Raw genomic sequence first — 22,270 nt, forward strand, 5'->3', positions numbered from 1 at the left:
AGATTTCTATTTGAGGCTCTGAAGTGCCTGCCTCTTCTTGTGTTTCCTGTCGTCCCTCTCTCAGTAGCTGATTAACTCTTTTGAGTTCAGCTATTTCCTTCAACAGCTCGTCTTCTCTTTGGACCGCATCAAAGACAGGTCTCCGCGCTGAGACTGCTCCAATTTTAGCTCCAGCTCAAGCTCTTTATTTTTCTTCTCTGATGCCTTGTAGACCTCGTCTGTTCCTTTGTTTGAGTCGACGGCTGGATTCTCTCGTATTTGCCGCAAGAATATCGCCTGATCATTTATCCTTTGTTCTGAGTACTATAGGGAAGCATTGGCTACATCTAACTCTAATTGAATTTTTTGAACTAAGAGGGTTGTGTTTAGAAGTTCATTTGTAGCTTCTGCCAGTTGCTCATCCTTTGCTTTGTATGCATCTGACAATTTTGTAGGCAATTCACCCAGTTCCTCCATTTCTTTATGTTGCTTATCCCTCGCAAGCTGATGTTGTTCGGCTTTCGCTTTCAACTCCTGCAGTTGCCAATTTAGATTGGTGATGACATTGAGTCGGTCATCTAACTCCCCTTGGAGTGCGTCAATCACCATCTCTAACTCTTTGGCCCTTGTGCTACGGCCAAGTGCTGTGAGCGAAGTCGTTCAATCATGTCCTGCATTTGCTTAGTATATTCATTAACTTGCACAATGACTTGGTCATTTGATTGCCAGTCTTCATTTTGTGCCAAGTGACTTGATGTTTTTGCAGTCTCTTCTGTATCCTTTCGCTGCGTCATGGTGGCTTGGTGTTGTTGCCCTTGTGGCTGTGGCTGATCCTTTTGCGATGAGGTAGAGGGTGGTGCCCCGGCCTTCTCTTGCTGTGTTGAGGTAGAGGGTGTTTTCTCGGCCTCCTGCTCTCTTGGCTGCTCAAACTTCTTGTTGTCCCCTGATGGTGCAAGACTGCCTGCCCTTTCTGACTCTTTGTCGTGCTCCTTTTCCTATTCTTGTGTAGACTCAATTTCCTTTTCTGCTAATTCAGTTGCCTCTTTTTGTTCAGATTCTTGTGTAGATTCATCTACCTTTTTCTGTTCAGGATCTATTTGCTCAATTGTTGTGGTTCTAACTGCTGGTGATGGTGGTGGTCTTGGCATGGGGTGATCATGGCGTTCAGAAACAGGAGAAGAAATACGGGGAGATACATCACCTTGAGCATGTTGTGCTTCTCCTTATGCAATGGCTTCCTCTCCTTGCTTTTGTTGTGCTATCGCCTCTTTAGCTTTACTTGTTGCTTCTTGTGCTTCTTACAGCTTTAAAGCTTCTGCTTCTTGATACATCTGTTCCAGGGATTCCGTGGGATCTTCAGCCTGCTTCCTGGTGTGATCCTCGGTTGCCAGTATCACTTTATGCTGTATCGACTCTAAAATCACCAATCTCTGTGACTGCACTACCTGTTGAGTTGGTTAGTCATCTCTAAGGCTATGGACTTGTCCGCAACATAGTTGTGAAGCAACTCATCCAATTTTGGCCCATTTGGAGTCAGTTTAACCTCGTATGTCGAATTTGATGCTTTGTAGCCTTTGAGCCGTTTTCTGATTTTCGAGGGCTTTGCTTGCTTGATTTCATGAAATAATTAATATATATTGTATGTAAACCTCGTAGGCAAGCTGTCTATGGAATCAGAACCGAATTCTGGCATCTGTCAAAAACCTAGTTGTTCTACTTGGGACCCCCTTGACCCTTGCTGAATGGTCAACTGATGATATAGAAAGGTTCTATTATGTTATTTCATGCTACAGTTCAAATGCCATCTGATTTGGTTGAGCTGACAGGCTACTATGTTAGTTTTTGGTCGTAGGTCTTCGTGCACTGCTCGGATTCTAGGGTTTTTTCTAGGGGTTTAGACTAGCTACAGCCGTACGAAATGGATCATTGATGAGTAAAGAACTTACCCCTCATGTCTCGTGTGAGACGGTGCTGAAAAATGGTGACTGTAGATTCCAGAAAGTACGCACGAAGAAGTCGAAATGCTCTCTCTCCAAGGGCAACAAGTGGAAATGAGGTGATTTTAGCCTACCTTGGGTATCTATACTTATACTTCCCGAACCAATTTTCCCCATATTCCCCTGTTAGTCCTACTAGGCCGTGAAATCTATGTTAGACTCAAAAATTTTCCCCATCGGATTCCTATAGCTCATTCTGCAAGAATTTTGCAAAAGTAGGTATGGCCGCCTAATTTAGGCTTCCCGCTTCCATCTTCCGAGTTCATTGAAAACTTTTGTGCTTGTCCGCCTTGACTTTCAAATCACCACCGTGTCTTAAAATTTTCCATCTGAGCTCCTTTGCTATTTATTATTAGTTTTTGACCTGTTTATTGAAAAAATCAAAGAAAATAACAAAATGCGCTAAAAAAGCAAAGTAAAAATCCAATAATTAAGAAAGTCCATTGACAAACATGGCTTAATTGTTTTTTGTTAGATTTCTCCATTTTTAAGTCTCAATATCAAAAAAAATGATGAAAAATAATCAAAAAGGACTAATTTTTTATGATTTTTTGATAGTATATATACTATTTACATTCATCAGGAGGATTTTATCAGTGAATATTTTCCTGTTGATGAATTATGCTTATTTTGGTCTTTTGAGAGGCAGCTTTTGTGTTCTTCAAATCACCAGAGGAGTTCTGATTCTTTTTCTTAGCCTGAGCTCTAGTGGTTACCTTGATTGGAACAACCGGTTCACTCTCAGATGAGGTATTAGGTATCATTTGGACTACATTTACTACTGTACTTTTACCCTTGTTTAAAAGATTTTTGGGACAATATTCTGATAAGTGTCCACCCTTTTTGCAACATTGTATGCAATAAGCTTCAATTGGCTTAAAGTTCTTGTCAGGCTCTGGGCATTCATTTTTTCAATGACCATCTGCACCACAGTTATGACAGTTTCCCGTTCTAGGCTTAATCATGGGTCTTACCATAGGAGGTTTAACACCTTGATTAGCTACATAAAACATTGGTGTGAGCTCTTGTGGAGCATAAGTCATAGGTTCTTCCATTGGTGGTGGATGTGAATTATATCAATCTCCTTCTACCAGTATTGTAGATGGACTAGGCTCAGCATAGGGTGTAACAGGCACTAGTGCTTGTTCATCTATGACTCCTTCTGAATGCATGTACTTTACAAGTACTACATTATGTCGTGGATATGGAGGTTGTTGACCCAACACAGGTTGAGGTCTTTCCATACCCATTGGTGGTCTTTGAGCTAGTGCCATGCTAGGCTGATATCTATACATGGGTTGTTCTTATGGCCTCATGGGCACGTACTGAACATTTCCATCATACTTTGGTCGAAAGTAGCACTCGTTGGTCTCATGGTTGGTCCATTTACCCTCAATTGCACACCAATTTTGTGGCCTAATTGGTTGTCCTTGTTGAGGTATCCCTTGTCCTGGTCCCCTCATAGGTGCTTTTTGCATGTTGTTCATCATGTCATTCATCCTTTTAAGCATGTCTTCTATGGCTGAAAGTGGTGCTATAGCCACTGATGCTAGCAACAATCCAGGCGACATAGAGGCGGATGGTTCAGCATGGACTTCTAGCACGAAAAATTGTTACTGGGCGGTTCGGATTGCCACCTCATACCGTTCGTTTGTCTCTGCAGATCCACAAATGCTAGCAGCAGTTCAAGCGACAGTGGGGTGGAGACTCAATGCTCAGAGGTTCAGCATGGTGACAATGGGGTGTGACTCAATGTTGAGAGATTAAGCATGGTGATAGTTGGGCTGATGGTTGCCAAGAGGTTCACCATGGTAGTCGATAGTAGCGTTTCCAGACACGTCGTTAGTATATGACGGCCGTCAATTTCAAAATTCAAATTAAAGTGTTCTAAATTTGGATGGGTGGCCAAGGTCGAGCATACAAATTCTTCATCGTGCGGATGGGCCACACCCTTTGTTCACTTAGAGATTAAGAGTAGAGCATCCATTGACCCTCTAGGCTCGACCTCAAGTTTGAGCATTTGGTTCCAGACTTTGTGCTAGACTTGGGGAAAAATGCATTTGAGCCTCCAAGGTAGTTATGAGTGAGAGCCACGTCTCGCTAAATTGAGTGTCTGCAAGGTCTCAATGTGGTGCAACAACTTGGTGCACATGTCATGAAAAGTGCTTCCAAAACTTGGAGGGGATGGATCTACGCTCTATAAGCACTCAAAAAGCTGGCTTGATCATGAGTTTTTACAAAGCATCAGCATGCCAACCGGTTGTGGTAGGTCACAAGTGCTCAACAAAGAAAATAACCTACTGAAACTGTTGCAACAAAATGGGAAAATTGGTACACCCTTACTTTCTCATCGGAAGGCTACCTAGAAATTTCCTTGCACTTTGTCATAGTCGTGTGCCAGGAATGAGTGCATATAGAACGTGAGCATGGTGAGCCTCTCCAACCCTTGCAAAAAGTGTTAAGTGGGATGTGGCTCTGAGGGTGTTTACAAGTCATAGACTTGATCCTCAACAGCAATTTTGATTCCATCTTTCCTAATCTGTTATCACCACAAAGACTCCACAATTGTTTTTGTTTGCATTGGCAAGGAGCCTGAACCTAGAGCTTGAGCCTCCACATCTCTAGACAGACTCTATAATTGTTTTTGTTAGTCAATGCATTGGCAAGGAGCCTAAAAAGGACAGCTTGAGCCTCCATGTCTCTTAACAAAACTTTTGGTCTTATTCTTGCTCAATAGTTACTAGTCAGTGGTGGACATAGCAGTCATAGGAGTAAAACATCACATGTTTTCTTTATACACATATTTCTATGTTTTAGCACAACTAGAATTTTCACAAGATCGAGACTTATGCGTTGGCAAGGAGACTCATCCTAGAGTTTGAGCCTCTAAATGTCATCTACCACAAGCTTTGTTTGGGAGAAGCATAATCAAAGTTCAACAGTGGTCGTCAGTGAGAATTTGCATAGTCTATAGAAATGTAGCCAAAAAAAAAATCCTCATTGAATACTCATCCTTCTTAGCATTTTGTTAGCAGTAACTATAGTTAACCATAAGAGGGGGTTCCTTTAATAAAACTAAGAGTGTCAAACATTACATATGTGTAGTCTTTCATGCACATTTTCTTATGAATCGTATTTCTTGTAGACAAGAAATATGAGGACATCATTCAACACTAGCTCTCATCCTACAAACTATAAATGAGACGAAGACAAGAAATATGTCCCATTTTTATGCATTTTTCCCAGTTTTCCTAAATTGATCTTAATACATTAATTGTGATTATGTGAATGTGGTAATAAACATTGTGATCACAAGAAATTTCATGTGATCATGTGAATATTAAATCCATGGATGTTAGGCCTAATACCAACCAAGTGACCTCGGTGTGTACAGACCAAGGGGTTCCAAACAAGTGGCTGCCTCATTTGCTCCTCAATGCATGTGGGATAATACTGCTGAAGACCCCCTGTAGCTGTGATCCCAAGATTGAAGCAAGCTCAACACAAACCAATCCTCCCACCTCGGAGACTCAAACTCAATCTGATAATAACCTCTCTCGAGAAGCTTCACATCAATCATCATGCCCACCTTGGTGAGGAATCGGGCATGGAATATGTCCCTCAACTCGCCTCTGCTAGATAGAGTGACAATAATCTTGAAATTTCTCAAGGTGGCTTCTCGGGGGGTTCACCATTCAGTACCCCCTTATATAATGTGCGCTCGCGGGGTATTAAAAAACCCCCTTTTTAACCTTCTCAAACACTTTCTTTGATGGTATGCATACATTCTCAACCAGCGGAAGCTTGATATCTTGATGATCCCGCTTCCATGCCGATGAGCTCCAAAGCATCCCATATTAAGAGATGGGAATGGGATTGTGCTACCTAGGGTGGATGCAATAGAAACATAGTGCAAGTGTGTGAGTGTGTGTAAGCGAGATTATCACTCAAGTGAATTAGGTTCCAAGATAGATTAGCTTGGACTCATAAAAACAATCTTGAGTATTGACTTAGCTTAGCATAGGCTCACCATAGACAAGCATGTAGTGCAAACTAGAACTGTGTTGTTTATTCATGAAACTGAGCTTTAAGTAGCTCTACAGCTTGACTCCTTTACATGTGGGATAATTCCCCCTCTTCCCTTATTCACTCAGACGTTAGGATAAAACCCACACTTTACAATCCTTCCCTTCGGATTTGGACTAGGACAAAATACTAATGAAGATGCAATATCCACTAAGGATGATAAGTTGGTATCCACACAGGATGACAAAATCCACATAGGATGGTAAATCCACACATGAAAATAAAAGTCCTCCCCTACAACTAGAGGCTACATTTTCAAAGTATGTTGTCATGGAAGACAAGGTTATTCTCTCCTTCATCTCTTCTTTTTCCTCTACCATGTGAGCTGATCCTTTGATAGGTCTCTTCACTTTGTAGCTTCTGTTGTTGCTGATACTACTGTTGCTTTCTCCATTGCTACTGTCTCCATTTGAGTAGCATCAAGAAGAATGGTTTCCCTTCTTACCGCATTTGTTGCAAGGTTTGTTTGTGTAGCAGTACTTTTTTACGTGTCCCATTCTTCCACATCCATAACAGTTTCTTCCACTTGAAGATGATGATGGTGAATATATTCCCCTTGAGGATGACATGACAAAAGCCCCTCGCAATGAATCATGATGTTAATGAGTTCTTTTGCTTTATTTCGTATGCTTGATTTGAGTTGATGACATCTTGGAAAGGTGGAGCCAAATCTTTTTCTCCAAGAATGGTGACTAAGTGTTCATAAGAGGGTGGAAGTGTACTTAAAATCACAGTCACTTTGTCATCTTCAGGTACTTGCACTGGATGTAAGTGAGCTGCATGAAAATGCTCTTCAGCGTATTTACTAGGCCAGCAATGTCCTCCCCTTCAATCATAGCGATCTTGTAAAGTTGTCTTTTGAGACTAGCCTTATTTATTTTAGCCTTCACTCCAAAATTGCCTTCTAGGACATGCCAAGCTTCATATGCATGCCTACATTCGTCTATGAAATGTACATAGTTGTCATGCAAAAAGGTGATGATAATTTCTAATGCTTGTTTGTCCTTGGCCAAATTATGTGCACTTGCTATGAGTGTAGATTCCCTAGTGTGCATTCCATCGGTTCCGGCTTGTTGTTCTAAGGTAGTGCTGATAACAAACCATAACCATTTTTTCATGAAGTATCCCCTTAACTTTGTTTTCCAGGTGTGAAACCCTTCCCCGTTATACTTTTCTATTCCCTTCTCACCCATTTGTGCTAATAGACCGGTCTTATCTTAGGAGACTCTCCTAGTCAATGTCTACCTCTTTACACGAGCATAAGTATCCCTTAAAAATTGAAATGTCTTTATTGTCCTTGGATGGATTTATTTTATTGCAAGTTGAGAGAGAGAGAGAGAGAGAGAGAGAGAGATACTTTTCCTTGTTGAAGTGAAGCACCTCTCCATCAAAGTGAAGCCCCTCTTCACAACTTTTGATCTCGCCTTGGTTCTTCCTTGAATGCTTGATATGGAGCTTTGGGAAGCATTGATTTTCTTTTTTGCTTTGAAGTCACCTTGAGTTACTTGTTGAAAGAAGGCTCATGAAGTCTTTATGAAGCTAAACAATTTATTTATTTATTTACTTTGGTTGTTCCTTGAATTTTTGTAGGTGTGGAGTCCCCTTAAATTAGCTATGTGGGTTTGCACAATGGGACTCGGGCCTTTCTACTAGCCTGTAGGAGCTTGGCCGAGGATAAACTAAGGGGGCTCGTGGGATCAAGGCTCAAATGGGATCGGGCAGCGGGGAAACTCGGTAAACTTCGGGTAAGCAAGGTCAGGGAGGGCAGGTCGAGCAATAGTTCGGGTAGGCGCGGGCACTACGTGCAGTAATTCAGACAGGCGCAGGCAGAATGCAATTTTTTGGGCAAGCGGGGGCAGCGGACAGGTTGTTGAGTTGAAATCCCCTCAGCGGGTGCCCGTCGGTGTCTTGTGTGTGTGGCCCCTCAATGCAAGGGTGGACCCTCATCAATAGGGTGTTTCCACCCTGTGGTTCTTCCAGAAGCCAAGACAAATAGTGATGGGCATTTAATGGAAATCCTCCTCCCCCCCCCCCACACACACACACACACACACACACGCGCGCGCACACAACTTTGGGTTGCTAGCTTGCTGCTGCAAAAATTGAAAATTGATGAGCTATTTTTGCAGGAAATTAACCAAGCAAATAAATACACATACGAGATCCGATTAGAGCAAATGGATACTTGCCAAAGAGCTCTTGCCCGGTGGCTTCACTCACACATAAATAATATAAAACGACGGTGTCTATAATGAGGGAAATGGGGCTCCAAAGAAAAGCTGAAAATGGTCATAGATAAGCATAATAATTGCGAATTATATACACGATCAATGCTAAATATGAAATCCCCCTCACCTAATCACCAAAGGGTAGTGGAGCATGCTCTTGCTCTTGCCCACGTGGCGATTAGGGATTGGGATTATTAAGCTTAATGCAAACTAAGATTAGTGAATACTAATTGATGAATGCTAATTACTAACACAAAATCATAACAACAAATCTAGCTAGCATATCTTGGTGCTCTAATACCACTTGATGGGAATGGGATTGTGCTAGCTAGGGTGGATGAAAGAGAAACATAGTGCAAGTGTGTGAGTGTGTGTAAGCGAGATTATCACTCAAGTGAATTAGGATTAAAGATAGATTATCTTGGACTCATAAACACAATCTTGAGTATTGAATGAGCTTAGCACTAGCTCGCCATAGACAAGCATGTAGTGAAAACTTGAAATGTGTTGTTTATTCATGGAACTGAGCTTTAAGTAGCTCTATAACTTGACTCCTTTACATGTGGGATAATTCCCTCTCTTCCCTCCTTCACTAAAACTTTAGGACAAAACCCACACTTTACATTAAGATTCACAAATTTCAAAATGGTTCCGTCCAGGTTCCACAAAATGTACACCTACATATCCAATCCAGACTTATCTGTTTTGATACGAAAGCACACTTGAAGGCAATGGATCGGTTTGTATTAAAATTTGACAACTTGTTATTAGTAATATAGATGAGCACTAAAATTTTCAAGTTGAGACATCAAGTAGAATGATGGCTAAAGCAAGAATAATGAAGTGCTCGAGTTCGGTAAGATGGGCACTCATAAGGACACTCCCCAAGAACATTAGACTGTTGAGCCGAGCCCAAATGGTAACAACAACCAAGCCACACCAAGTTTGCAACTTGTTGTATTTCCTGTTGTCAAACCTCCCATGAAACCTTTTCAAAACATTTTCTTGCCACCGGGCCTGGGGCGATGGATGAGGACTGGCAGCAAATCTCTGTGACAAAGTGTAAGAGAGTAAAAACATTGGCACGGAGAAACTTCCACCACAAGGAGAACTGTAACATTTAATGGCCTAAAATCTTTTGTGTAGCGGAATTTAGCATGAACATAGTGGGCATTTCATTAGAGTTGATTCCTAATGAGATTTACAAGAGTGCTTGGGTGGAGAGAGCAACAAAAAGCATAACACCTAGTTAGATACACTACAAGAGGCTCTTCATATTAGCGACGCTCACACAGCGACGCTCAAAAAAAAAAAATCCCGACGTCGCTATAAGCGTCGCTATGAGCGTCGCAAATTTACAAAGAAATTTGCGACGCTCATAGCAACGCTCATAGCGACGCCAGCTGGAGTAAAAAAAATAACCGAGCGCGCCCAAAAACTCAGATCTCAGATCTGAGTTTTTCGGCGCCCTCAAGCAAAGAGCAGGTAACGCTCTCCCTCACTCTCTCTCTCTCTCTCTCTCTCTCTCTCTTTTTCTTTTACACACACACACACACACACACACACACACGAGGAGAGGAAGGAGAGCCAGGTATGCTCCTTCCCTCTCCTCATTCTCATGTTCCCTTCCCCTCTTTTTCTCTCCCTCTCTCTCTCTCTCACACACACACATACACACACACACATAGTGTTTTTGAGAGAGAGAGAGAGAGAGAGAGAGAGAGAGAGAGAGAGAGAGAGAGTGCAAAAATGCACACACATACATAAACAAAGAATGCACACACACATTGAGAGAGAAAAAGAGAGAGAGAGCATGCATAAACAAAAAACGCACGCATTGAGAGAGGAAAAGAGAGAGAGAACATGCATAAACAAAAAACGCACACATTGAGAGAGGAAAAGAGAAAGAAAACATGCATACGATCCAAAAAAACGCACACACATTGAGAGAGAAAGAAAGAGAAACTAAGGGAGCGTCGTAGGAAACTAATTAAAATTAAAAGACCTAAAGATCTAGCCGACGAGGAGTTGAACTGAAGACCTATTATTCAAGAGAGAAATGGCATAATCAATCTATCATACTTGGCATGGGTGATAGAAAGGTTATACCATTTATCTCTTTTTATTGGCACACACATCCACACACGCGCACACACACAGGAAGAAGAGAGTTATAACGTCGTAGGAAACTATCTTAAAAGACGTTAAAGATTAGGTTATATGTAGACTTACATTAAATTAGATTTAGGTTTATTTTTAACTAGATTTACGTTTATTTAAGCTAGATTTAGATTTACGTTATATTAGATTAGATGCGGGTCTCCATAGACTGCGATGCCTGCATGAAGCGGGTGAAGAAAGCCCTCAATGGAATATAGGGTATTGCTGCCTTCACTCATGGTGGGCTCCGTCGATCCAAAAGTACTGGTGAAATGTCTTCAGAAGATAGGGAAGAAGGTGGATCTTCAGGGCGGCAAGAGTCACTACATCCCCGACACAATGACCATCTAGACAACCTCTAGTCATTAGACTTACGTTAAATTAGATTTAGCTTTATTTTTAGTTAGATTTACGTTTATTTAGATTTACGCTTATTTACGTTAGATCGAGTCCACGCAAGAATTACTTACGGTTTAGGGTTTAGAGTTAGACGAACAGTGAAAAGATCTACTGTGAAAAGATGTTAAGATGAAGTGAAGTGCTACAGCTAGAGAAGAGGCAAAGGGATTTTGTCCACTACATGCAGTATCATGTAGACGTGGGTGTCTAGATTTCTTGTACCCACAAATATAGGTATTGACCAATAAAGACGAGATTATAACCCGGTGGTTCTGATCTCCGTGCACCTCTAGACCGAGGTGTGCGGGGATTGGACATGACTAGAGAATGTGAGGTAAAGAGAGAGAGAGAGAGAGAGAGAGAGAGAGAGAGAGAGAGAGAGAGAGAGAGAGAGAGAGAGAGAGATAAGACGAAGAATGCCAATAGAATATTAAATTTGTTGTCCAGGTTATAAGTTTTTTATCCTCATTATGAGTAGCGACGAGGATGTGGGACCGTCCAACCGAAACACCTATCTCTCAACGAGGGTCTTATGTCCTTGTAATCAATGCAAGCATGCTGTGCGACGGACAAGACGTGTTTCTTTGCAGCACGTTCGCGAATTTGGCGAGTTCGATCCATCTATTATAGATCGAGTTGTTGCCAATTATAACTCGTCGGACTCTGACGCTGGCCAACAAGCAGCAATCTTGCAACCCAATAGACGTATTCGCAGGCGCTTTGGTCAAGCAGCATATGTGAGGCCACAAGATGTAGCCTCTGACAGCTCGGGGGATGATCATGCAGAGCACATTCCCAACGAGGCAATGTTTGAGCCCGAGATTGATGAAATGATCGAGACGATCATGGATTCAGAAAGGCTTATCTATGATGATATGAAAAGTGAAGCCGATACATCATTGTATAATGGAGCACGTATGTCTAGATTGAAAGCACTCCTGGTTCTTCTCAACATGCAGGCAAAGTTTGGATGGAGTGACACTAGCGTCACAGCGCTTTTCAGGTGATCTATTACAATTAGTTTACTTTAATAGAACTCTAAATGTATAATGATCTGATAGATTTTTACACGACTGTATCATATTTTTATGTTGTGTAGATTGCTGAAAGAGCACATTCTACCAACTGACAATGTGATGCCAGATTCCCGAGATGAAGCAAGAAAGATTTTGCGAAACTTGGGGATGGATTACAATTCTATCCACGCTTGTCCTAATGACTGCATTCTTTTCAGAGGGGAATACACAGACATGGAGAAGTGTCCGAAATGTGATTCCGAAAGATATCGAGTAGATCTCCACGGGACAAAAATTCCACAAAAGGTTTTGCGACATTTTCCTTTGCTTCCTCGCATCAAGCATTTCTTCGAATGTAAGTCCATGGCCGCCCTAGCATCATGGCATGAGGAGAATAAATCTTCGGATGGTGTGCTACGAATTCCTGCAGATTGCGCAGCCTGGAAACATATAGATGGAACATGGTCGGATTTTGCCAGGGAAGCTCGAAATTTGCGCTTAGGCCTGGCTATGGATGGCGTAAATCCATTTGGTCAAAGATCAACATCTTACAGTGTATGGCCCGTTGTCATCGTCAACTACAACATTCCCCCGTGGTTGACTACGAAGAAGGGGCACCTATGGCTAAGCTTGATTGTGCCAGGGCGATATAAAGTGGGGAATATGGATGTGTATCTTCGTCCACTATTGGAAGAGCTACAACAATTGTGGATTGGCATAGAGGTGGTGGATATGAGCCGACAGACAGGACGACGGAATGCTTTGATCAGAGGTATTCTAATGTGGACCATGCATGACTATCCCGGGCTAACAGAATGCTCAGGTGATCTATTGACACTCCTCTCTCAGACACTGTAAATCTTGTTTTTCCCCATAGTTGATCTATTATCATGTGTATACATGCAGGGCTTCAAACAAGCGGATACAGAGCATGTGTCACATGTGGACCTAGACTGAATGCACGTAGGGCACCCTCACTGAAGAAGCAAATCTACGAAGGTCATCAAGCGTATCTTCCGGAGAATCATGTGTTACGCGACGGCTTTTTGGGAAGAGAGCCACCAAGGATGTCTGCACAAGCATGGTTAGAGCAGAAGGAGATGTGCGATGACGGATTGCCTCCAGGGATGAAGAGACTATCTCTATGGTACGAGTTACCATACTGGCCCCGACTCGTGATCAATCACTTGCTCGATCCAATGCACATATTCAAGAATGTGGGTAATCTACTATGGGACCATTTGACCGGCAAGAAAGATACTTTGGGAGCCAGAGTTGACCTTAGAAATGTGGATCGTATGGAGCAATATTGGCCGCAAACAGCGTCTGATGGATCGATAAAACTTCCTAAAGCACCATGGATTTTCACAGGAGCCCAAGAACGCAAAGTAAAAGAGGCCATTCGATCTTTGCGGACCCCCACTGGCGTAATGCACTCGCTCCGAACGTGTTTTACTAAAGAAGGAAAGCTTACCGGTTTGAAGTCACACGATTGGCATAAAATGTGTCAGGTACGTTCATAGTGGACTTTAATATCATTGCATAAAATGTGGACTTCAATATCATTGCTGCACATACTTTACAGTTTATTTTACCGGTTGCCATTGAGGGATGTTTGTCTCTCGACATCCGTAACACAATCTACAAACTTGCAAAGCTGGTGCAATGGATCTCACAAAAGGAGATCGACGTAGACTCCATACCATTCGCCAAACTAAATGCTGCGGAGCTTGTGTGCATGTTTGAGAAACATTTTCCTACTACAATACTAACCATTCAGGTGCATCTTCTTATTCACATAGTTGATGAGGTGGAAATAGCTGGCACAGTTCATTCCAGATGGATGTTCTTCTTAGAGCGTTTCATGAAAACGCTTAAGGGATATGTGCGTCAAAAGGCACGTCCGGAGGGTAGCATGGCAGAAGGTTGGTTGGTATCAGAGTCCCTAGTGTACATTGGAGAGTGGCTAGACGGATTTGATAAATCCCGGGACACGCTATGGCGAACCATAGATGATGAGCGCATATCTGGGATTGTCATGTGCAATCTCGGTGTTGAGAAGAAGATGACGGAAGATCTAGAGGCTAAAATCAACCGATTTTGCATGCTTCACAATCCAGTGATGCAAAAGTGGATTTCACAATATGAGGATGCAAAGCAAGAGCGACAAAGGGCACGAATCGAGTGGAGACGGGGAAGACGACCACCGATGCACTATCCAGCGGTTCTGGAGAGCCTACCAACCTTCATGAGCTTAAGATGGTTGCACAACCAATTGAAAAGCGCACAACAATGCGGCGACGAAGTGACTGAAGAAGAGTGGGAGTACTCTCGGGGTTGCGCGACCAAGGTAAGTTTGCAATGTACGACTAGCAAGTGACTTTATTTATAAACGTTTGAACGGCCACTCATAATCTTTGTTCGTTGTAGTATAAGTCATACACAGCAGCATGGTGTAAAGGTCGACATTTTAGGGTGGAACGAATCGACAAAAAGCGTTTTACTCAAGATTGTGGAATCATGGCAAAATTTGAACAGTCTAGTCGACGACGTTCCTCTGATGCAGATCCCGTGGTGACGGAACTCACTTTCTTCGGCACGCTGCAAGAGATTTTGAGGATCGATTACAGAGGATTTTTTGTCGACTTGTTCGACGTGCAATGGTTCAAGATAATCATGGAGGGTCGAAACGCTACTGTGCGTAGAGGAGAGTCTAGTTTTCTTGAGGTGGATTCTACTAAGAAATGGACTGACCTAAGAGACACTTTCGTACTACCCGAGCATTGTGAACAAGTAAGTATATAAATAGTTAACATCCCCCTTTTACAAGTTATGTGCTTGAAAGCTCTCATGTAAGTTATGTGGCTCTGGCAGGTAGTATTTCATCCTACAAAGTCTACATCAAACTGGTGGTACGTCATAGAGGTAGCCCCTCGTAGTGCAAGGACGTATGAAGGCTACCATGTGCCAATCACAACGACATCAATGGAGGAGATCAGAGAAGATGCTCAATCAGAAGCCGCTGCGGTGGTGCCAGACGAGCATCAAGATGCTACTACTCTATATGGGGTGCATGCAGAGGAGCTACAAAATGAAACAGAGGATATGTGTTTAAACGGAGAGCTCTATATAGATATAGGAAGTTATGCTGAGTTATGCGAGGATGAGAGAGAGATCTCTTAAAGCCACAAATATTGTATTTGAATAATTTTGCTCCGTGCTGTAAAAGCTCTAGCTCTCTAAGTAGCTTCCATGGTGTGTAACGCTCTTTTCTACTCGCGCTCACATCTTTTGATTGAAAATTCTGAGTTTTCGACTTGCCTCTTCTATCACTCGATTCATTGAGTCATTGTATTTATATGCGTCATTACGTCATTGTATTTAATGGTCTTTGCGTCATTGTCTACTCTATTCATTCAATATTAAGTTTAAATATTCGTGTGTTTAATGCAGGTATGGATGATGAGGAGTTTCTTTCTTCTTTGTCACCGCAGCAGAGACAGTGGTACGTGGAGCGTCATCGCTCTGGCGCATCATCGCGCGTTCCTACACCATCCGCATCTCCCTCTCTTTCGGAGCATTCGGCGCGCTCCGAAGCTTCGGCGTCGACGAGACGAGCGTCACACTCGTCTAGACACCGGCGCTCTAGTGGTGGCGGTGGCGGTTGTTGTGGGGATTCCGCCACCGATGCCTCCACACCGCCTCGTGTTCGACGAGGCTCTTTACCCTCCCCTTCTTTGCCCGCCCCCACACCAGCCACAGCATCGCCGTCTACGCCAGGTTTTGCACTGCTGACTGTTCCTAGAAGCTACACACCTCTACCTACTCCGCCAGGAGCCACCCCACTCGACACTCCTCGCTTCGGCGCCCAGACGCCGATGGAGACACCTGACGTCCGTACCCCCATCGACACGCCGCTAGAGACCCCTGTCGGGACACCCAGGTTCACGCGTCACCGGCCAGAGGGCTTGCCTTACTCCGTCGACATCAGCGGCGGCATCATCATGGATGATGACGGCAAGAAGGTGATCTCGCGCATGCGTGGTCTTTGCTCTCAGCTGTTTAGACACTATATACTAAACAAATGGAGTGAAGTACCAAGTGATTTAAAAAACAGAGTCATCAGCATACTTCATGATGAGTTTCCCGTTCCAACACGGGATCAGCGCTTCAATGAAGACCTGATGAAGATTCGAATGCGCGAATACTGCAAACACAAGCGTTCCGAAGTGCAAAAAGCAATCAAGAATGGGTGGAATAGGCCAGATTGGCTGGCCAAAGAAGATTGGAAGAATGCGAAGAAAGCAGCGCGCGAGAATCCCGACAAGTGGAAGCAACAAAAGGATGCAGCCAGAGCGCGAGTAGAGGCAGGGAGCTCGCACCACTTGGGGAGCGGTGGATGGGCATCATTTGAGGCCGATTTTGTAAGTCTTTTCACATTGCTCTTTATGCATGTTCGATAGTTTAGGGTTTATGAGTTTTTTAGTTCTAACATAATGAAATCTTTGTATGTTTTGACAGTGGTCGATGACAGGACGTGATCCCACACCGTACGAGCGCGAGTACGCAGGCAGGAAGGGCTTAAACGCCCTGATGGACATTCTCAGTTCTCGCGGCGGCATGGTTAGTATTAGGGTTTACTCTTTTTTATTTTTTGTATTGTTTTATAAATGTCGTTATATGTTTATATTTACTGAAAACTGTCTTATTGTCTTTTTTTGCAGAATCCGACAGATACGCCGCTTGGACGCGATGAGACGTCTGATTAGACGACGTCAGTTTAGCCGTAGCTAGATAGCATTAGTTTAGGGTTTCTCATAGCTTATGTATCATGAGACGGATTTTATACGTCTTTTTGAACCATGTATATTATTACATTTGTCACCGCAATTCCTTTTGCCAATCAATTCTTTATGCCTATGATATTGTACAATTGTCATTATTACATTTGCCAATAGATTCAGTTTGTCTATGATGTGTACAATTGTCAATTTTGCAAACAATGCGTCTTGTGGGTGACTATTTTGGGTCTATTATTTACCTTTGCACTTTTTTTAAAAAGTGAATCAAGTACAATATGGTTGATGGGTGGCAAGGCATTCAATGCCCTGCCACCAAAAAAATACTCTCAGGCGTCGCTATAAGCGTCGCTATTTATGGCTCTGTAGCGTCGCTATATGCGTCGCTATACTCTTCTGTGAGAGCGTCGCTATCTGCGTCGCTATAGGCGTCGCTATGAGCGTCGCTATATAGCGACGCCTATAGCGACGCCTATAGCGACGCAGATAGCGACGCTCTCGTAGCGACGCTTTTAGCGACGGTTATAGCGACGTCGGGGGTTATAAAAACCCAGTGTATTTCCGTCGCTAAGAGCGTCACAAGAGCACACAACCTCTTGTAGTGATAGCATCGACAATACTTTCAAAAGAGAGAGCAATTAAGCTATTGACAACAGTTGAGGACCGGATTTGCATGGAGCCGGTCCCCCCTCCAAAAGGCTTTGTATTATGGTTTCTCCCATCAAGAGAGACATTGTACAATACAATTCTTTGTGTTCCTTCAAGACTAGCTAGTGCAATGAAGATGGAAGCTTCATACACCAAGCAAAACACTTAATCAAACACAACTTGAATTATCCCCGTTCTCAGACCCAAGACCTCACACACCTTCGAAGATGGTGAGAGCTAGCAGGGTATGAGAGTAGATTGAGAGGAAAAAGAAGTATCTTACGAGAAAGAAGTACATCTCCTCACATAATCACTCATATTAGCATAGCTTAGCTTAGTAATTAGCTTGGTAGAGAAGATGAGTACGCATTGAAGCTTGGCTCTTGGTTGGATTTGCATCCACATGCCAAGAGAGTGTTGATGTAGGCTTCTATCTCACAAGCTTGGAGTAGGTGATGAGCTCTCCATTGAAGCTTGGGAGGAGATAGAGTATTTTCCCTTCACACATGGTCAAGTGTGAGAGTGTGTGTGTCAATGCCCAGCAAAAATCAGCCCCCCCCCCTCTCTTGGGCGAGCCCTAGCTGCTAAATAAGTCTGGCTTTTGCCTCATTGGACCTCCCCAGGTCAAGCCAATAGGGATTAAGCAGCATAAGTGATAGCCTTTTGACATGTGTCCCCCTTTCCCCTTTTGTGAGAGCTTTAGGTAATTAAATAATTAAACTAAACTCTCATTGGACCCCTTTGCCTCCTGGCCAATAGGAATCAGGCAAGCCATGGGGCTCCTGAATGCTCATTGGACCCCTTGGGAGACTGCCCAATAGTCTTCTAGGACACTTAATTCTTATAGGTTTCTTTTATTAAATGTTTTTAAATTAATTAAACTAGATTTACTCTAGCTTAATTCTCATTGGTCCACTTCAAGGGTCTTCCAATAGGAATTGGGCACACCTTGTGGGCATCTGGCCTAGGGAGCTGACATGTGTCCCTCATTCCCTTTGTGTAAAGGGAGCCTGTGTGTGTGTGTGGCTTTCTCTCTCATCCCCTAGCTTTGGGGCTCGCCCCCTCCCATGTAGGGATATGCAAAGACTTTTAGGGCACACACTAAGCATCCAATTTTCCCTAGGGTTGACCTTTGGACACAACCTTTGAATTTTGGAACCTTAGCATTTTGGAAGTCTTAATGGGCTGAACCTTAGGGTCTTTTTGGCCCATTGTTTCACATGGCTCTTTTGCAGATGGCCCCCCCTTTGGATCCCTATTTTCCCTCCTTTGGATCCCTACTGTGGCCGGTCTGCTAACTTAACCAATATTCTAGCTTTTTCTCCCTTGGCACTTCCCCACATTAAATGATCAGTTTAATATGAGAAAATCATTTAGGAGAATTAGATATTGATTATTATGACATTACCTCTCTCTTGAAATCATAGTCGTCCTCGACTATGGTGTAGAGAAGATAAAGCATATGCATGAGTCCTTTTCTTAGCGGGTAAAGGATCCCTATGTTACCCTACGACATCATTCCATAATGGATGACTAGTCCATTTGGCGCTTGAGAGCCTGAGGCTGCCGCAAGCATGTCTGCACATTAGTCCTATCAGTCTTCCATAGTAGAGTGACAAGCTCTACTTGGTGTTTGGGAGACGTCGTCTCCGCAAACTTGATCTAAGCATGCATACTACTTCATTTTTGTGCACAAATAAAGAAAAAGGGAGTCTTATAAGACAAAATTTTTTGTTCATTTTTAACATTTTGTACATTTGCTTACTCTTGGGAAGCATTGTAAGCATTGACAAGGTTTAGGTTATCCTTTAATTGTATGCCTTGCATCCATCTAGCATCTTCAAAAGGATAATTCTTAAACTTAATAAGATATCGTCTGATAGTCTTACCGCCTCTTAATACCTTGTCTTCATGTCGGAGAATGGACTCGGGCTGCAGCACCTCCTCGTGGTCCTCGATCTCCGGTGGGTCTTCAATAGTTGGTTCTTGAGGTGGCTCTCCTTTGTAAGGCTTTAAGAGGCTCACATGAAAAGCATTGTGTATGAGCCAATGATTGGGCAACTTAAGTTGATAGGCCATCTCATTGATTGGCCTAAGAATCTGGAAGGGACCATAGTACCTTTTTGCTAGTTTAGCATAGTACTTTTGGTGGCCCGTAGGATTCTTGCCCGTAGTGTGCCTTAATCGAGCCTTGGGAAACTTTAACAAGACCCAATCGTTTTCTTTAAAGGCTTGGGCTCTTCTGTGCTTGTCAGCAGCAGCCTTTTGCCTTTGCTGTGAGATAGAGATAGCATCTTTAATCTTTTGGAAAGATTTTTGTAGGTCTCGGCTATACTCATCTGCAGCGAAGATCTTCCCATGTACCTTAAGTAGCAAGGGACTTTTTGATCTTCCCTCAATTACCTCGAAAGGTGCTTTTCCTGTAGAAGTATGTACAGTGTTATTGTAAGCATACTCTACTAAGGGTAAGTACTTCTCCCATTGGGATCTTTGATCTACTTCCGTTACATAGGCTTTTAGTAGATCGAGAATAGTTAGGTTAGCTATTTCACTTTGGCCATCAGTTTGTGGATGATAGGCCGAAGAGAAATTTAGCCTTGTTCCTAAATTCTCAAAGAGACCCTTCCAGAAATTACTGGTCATTCTAGGATCTCTATCCGACACTATGGACATTGGCAAGCCATGGTACTTGAAAATTTGTGAAATGAAGAGGGTTGCCATTTGATGGGCTTTGATAGTCTTTTTGACAGGTATAAAATGAGCTTGTTTACTGAACCTGTCTACTATCGTCCATATTCCCGTATTCCCATGGATAGACTTAGGCAATCCAAAGATAAAATCCATGGATATGCTCTCCCACGGTGAATTAGGGATTGGCAAGGGTTGAAGCAATCCAAGTTGCTTCCCTCTATCAAATTTTGTCTTTTGACATACCACACATTTGGAAACATACTCATGTATGTTCACTTTCATGGTAGGCCAATAGAAATATGTTTCAATTCCCTTTAGGGTAGACTGAATCCCTCTATGCCCCGCATATGGGGGAGCATGAGATTCATACATTACTTTCTCACGTAGTGAGTTAGTAACGCATAGTCTATTGCCATAGAGAAGATAACCATCTTGTAAAGTAAATGGTTCTTCTTTCTTCCCTAATGCAAGGGCTGAAATCACATCTCTAAAATCGGGATCAATAGCATACTCATCTATCATTAAAGATAGATCATTGTGAGTTGCTATGGAAACCGCATTCACTCTCGGTCGTCTTGAGAGTGCATCGGCTACTTGATTATGCTTGCCAGCAATGTGAGCAATATGAAAATGAAATTGCGAAAGGAAATTTGCCCACCTCATTTGTTTGTCGGAGAGCTTGGTCTGCGTCATGAAGTACTTAAGACTTTGGTGATCCGTTCGCAGAATGAAAGGAGTCCCCAATAAATAGTGCTTCCATGAGTCTAAGGCATGTAGAACTGCAAGGATTTCTTTTTCGTACATGCCTAGAGCTTGCTCAACAGGGTCGAGCCTTCGACTCTCATAGCCTATGGCGTGCCCTTCTTGGAGCAGAACAACCCCAAGGCAATCACCACAAGCATCACATTGGACCTCAAATGGTTTTGAGAGATCCGGTAGTGTAAGCACAGGTTGAGAGATAAGCTTTTCTTTAAGCTTTTCGAAAGCATTGTTCTCCTTAGCAGACCACGTATACCTAACATTTTTCTTTGTTAGGTCATGTAATGGTCCCGCAATTTGTGAGAACTTTTCTATGAAGCGTCTATAGTATGCACACATACCTATAAAGCTTCTTAGTTCATGAAGATTCCTTGGTTTAGGCCATCCTTTTATTACCTCTAACTTGGATGGATCCATTTGGATCCCATCTTGAGAGATAATGTGACCTAAATATTGAATCTCTTGCAAGAAAAATTCACTTTTCTTTCGATTAACATAAAGTTTATTCTCTCTTAAAACTTGAAATATTACCTGGAGGTGTTGATTGTGTTCCTCTAATGAATTAGAGTAGATGATAATATCATCAAAGAACACACCAGTGAAGGTTCGATGAGGTCTGAACAGCTTCTCCATAAAGCGGTTAAATGTGGCTGGTGCATTAGTCAAGCCAAAAGGCATGACAATGTATTCGTAAAGACCAAATGTAGTACGAAATGCGGTCTTTACAATGTCTTGATCAACTATCCTTATTTGATGATAGCCATTTTTTAGGTCAATCCTACTGAAGTAGGTCGATCCTTGTAGCTTATCAAATAGGTCTTCTACCCGTGGAACGGGAAACCTATTCTTGATAGTGATCCTATTTAGTGCTCTATAGTCGACACACATACGATATGTGCCGTCTTTCTTTTGCACTAATAGCACAGGTGAGCAAAATGGAGATGAGCTAGGCCTAACCATGCCCTTCTCAATTAACTCATGCACTTGCCGCATAATCTCCTCTTGTTGCGCTTGAGAAACTCTATAAGGAGGTTTGTTAGGCGGTGAACTTCCTGGAAGAAGTTCAATTGCATGGTCGTCATTACCTCGTTTAGGAGGTAGCTCACAAGGGATGTCGTCAATAAAGACATCTTGAAACCCCTTGAGAAAATTGGATAACTCTAATTCCTTTTGGTTGCTTTTATTTTCTTTTGCTAAAGCATTAGGTTCATTTTGAGAATCTTTAACAAAAATCATGTACACGGAAATAGAGCTCTTTATTGACTTGTTGAAAGCTGGTGTATGTACAATGGGGATGGTGTTACCCATCTCCCTAGCATCTATATACATGTCCTTTTCCCTGAACTTAAAGGAGATTCTCCTTTCAGGAAATTTAACATGGGCAGCCAGACGGTCAAACCATGGTGCCCCTAGGATTACATCCTCATGCTTGAGAGGAGAGATAAAGAAGTCCTCTTTGTCCACATAGCCTTGGACATGAAGCCTCAATTTCCCGATTAAGGGAGTGA

Source organism: Adiantum capillus-veneris, chromosome 5 (genome assembly GCF_014529385.1).
Source record: "Adiantum capillus-veneris isolate H3 chromosome 5, ASM1452938v2, whole genome shotgun sequence".
Classification (NCBI taxonomy): Eukaryota; Viridiplantae; Streptophyta; class Polypodiopsida; order Polypodiales; family Pteridaceae; genus Adiantum; species Adiantum capillus-veneris.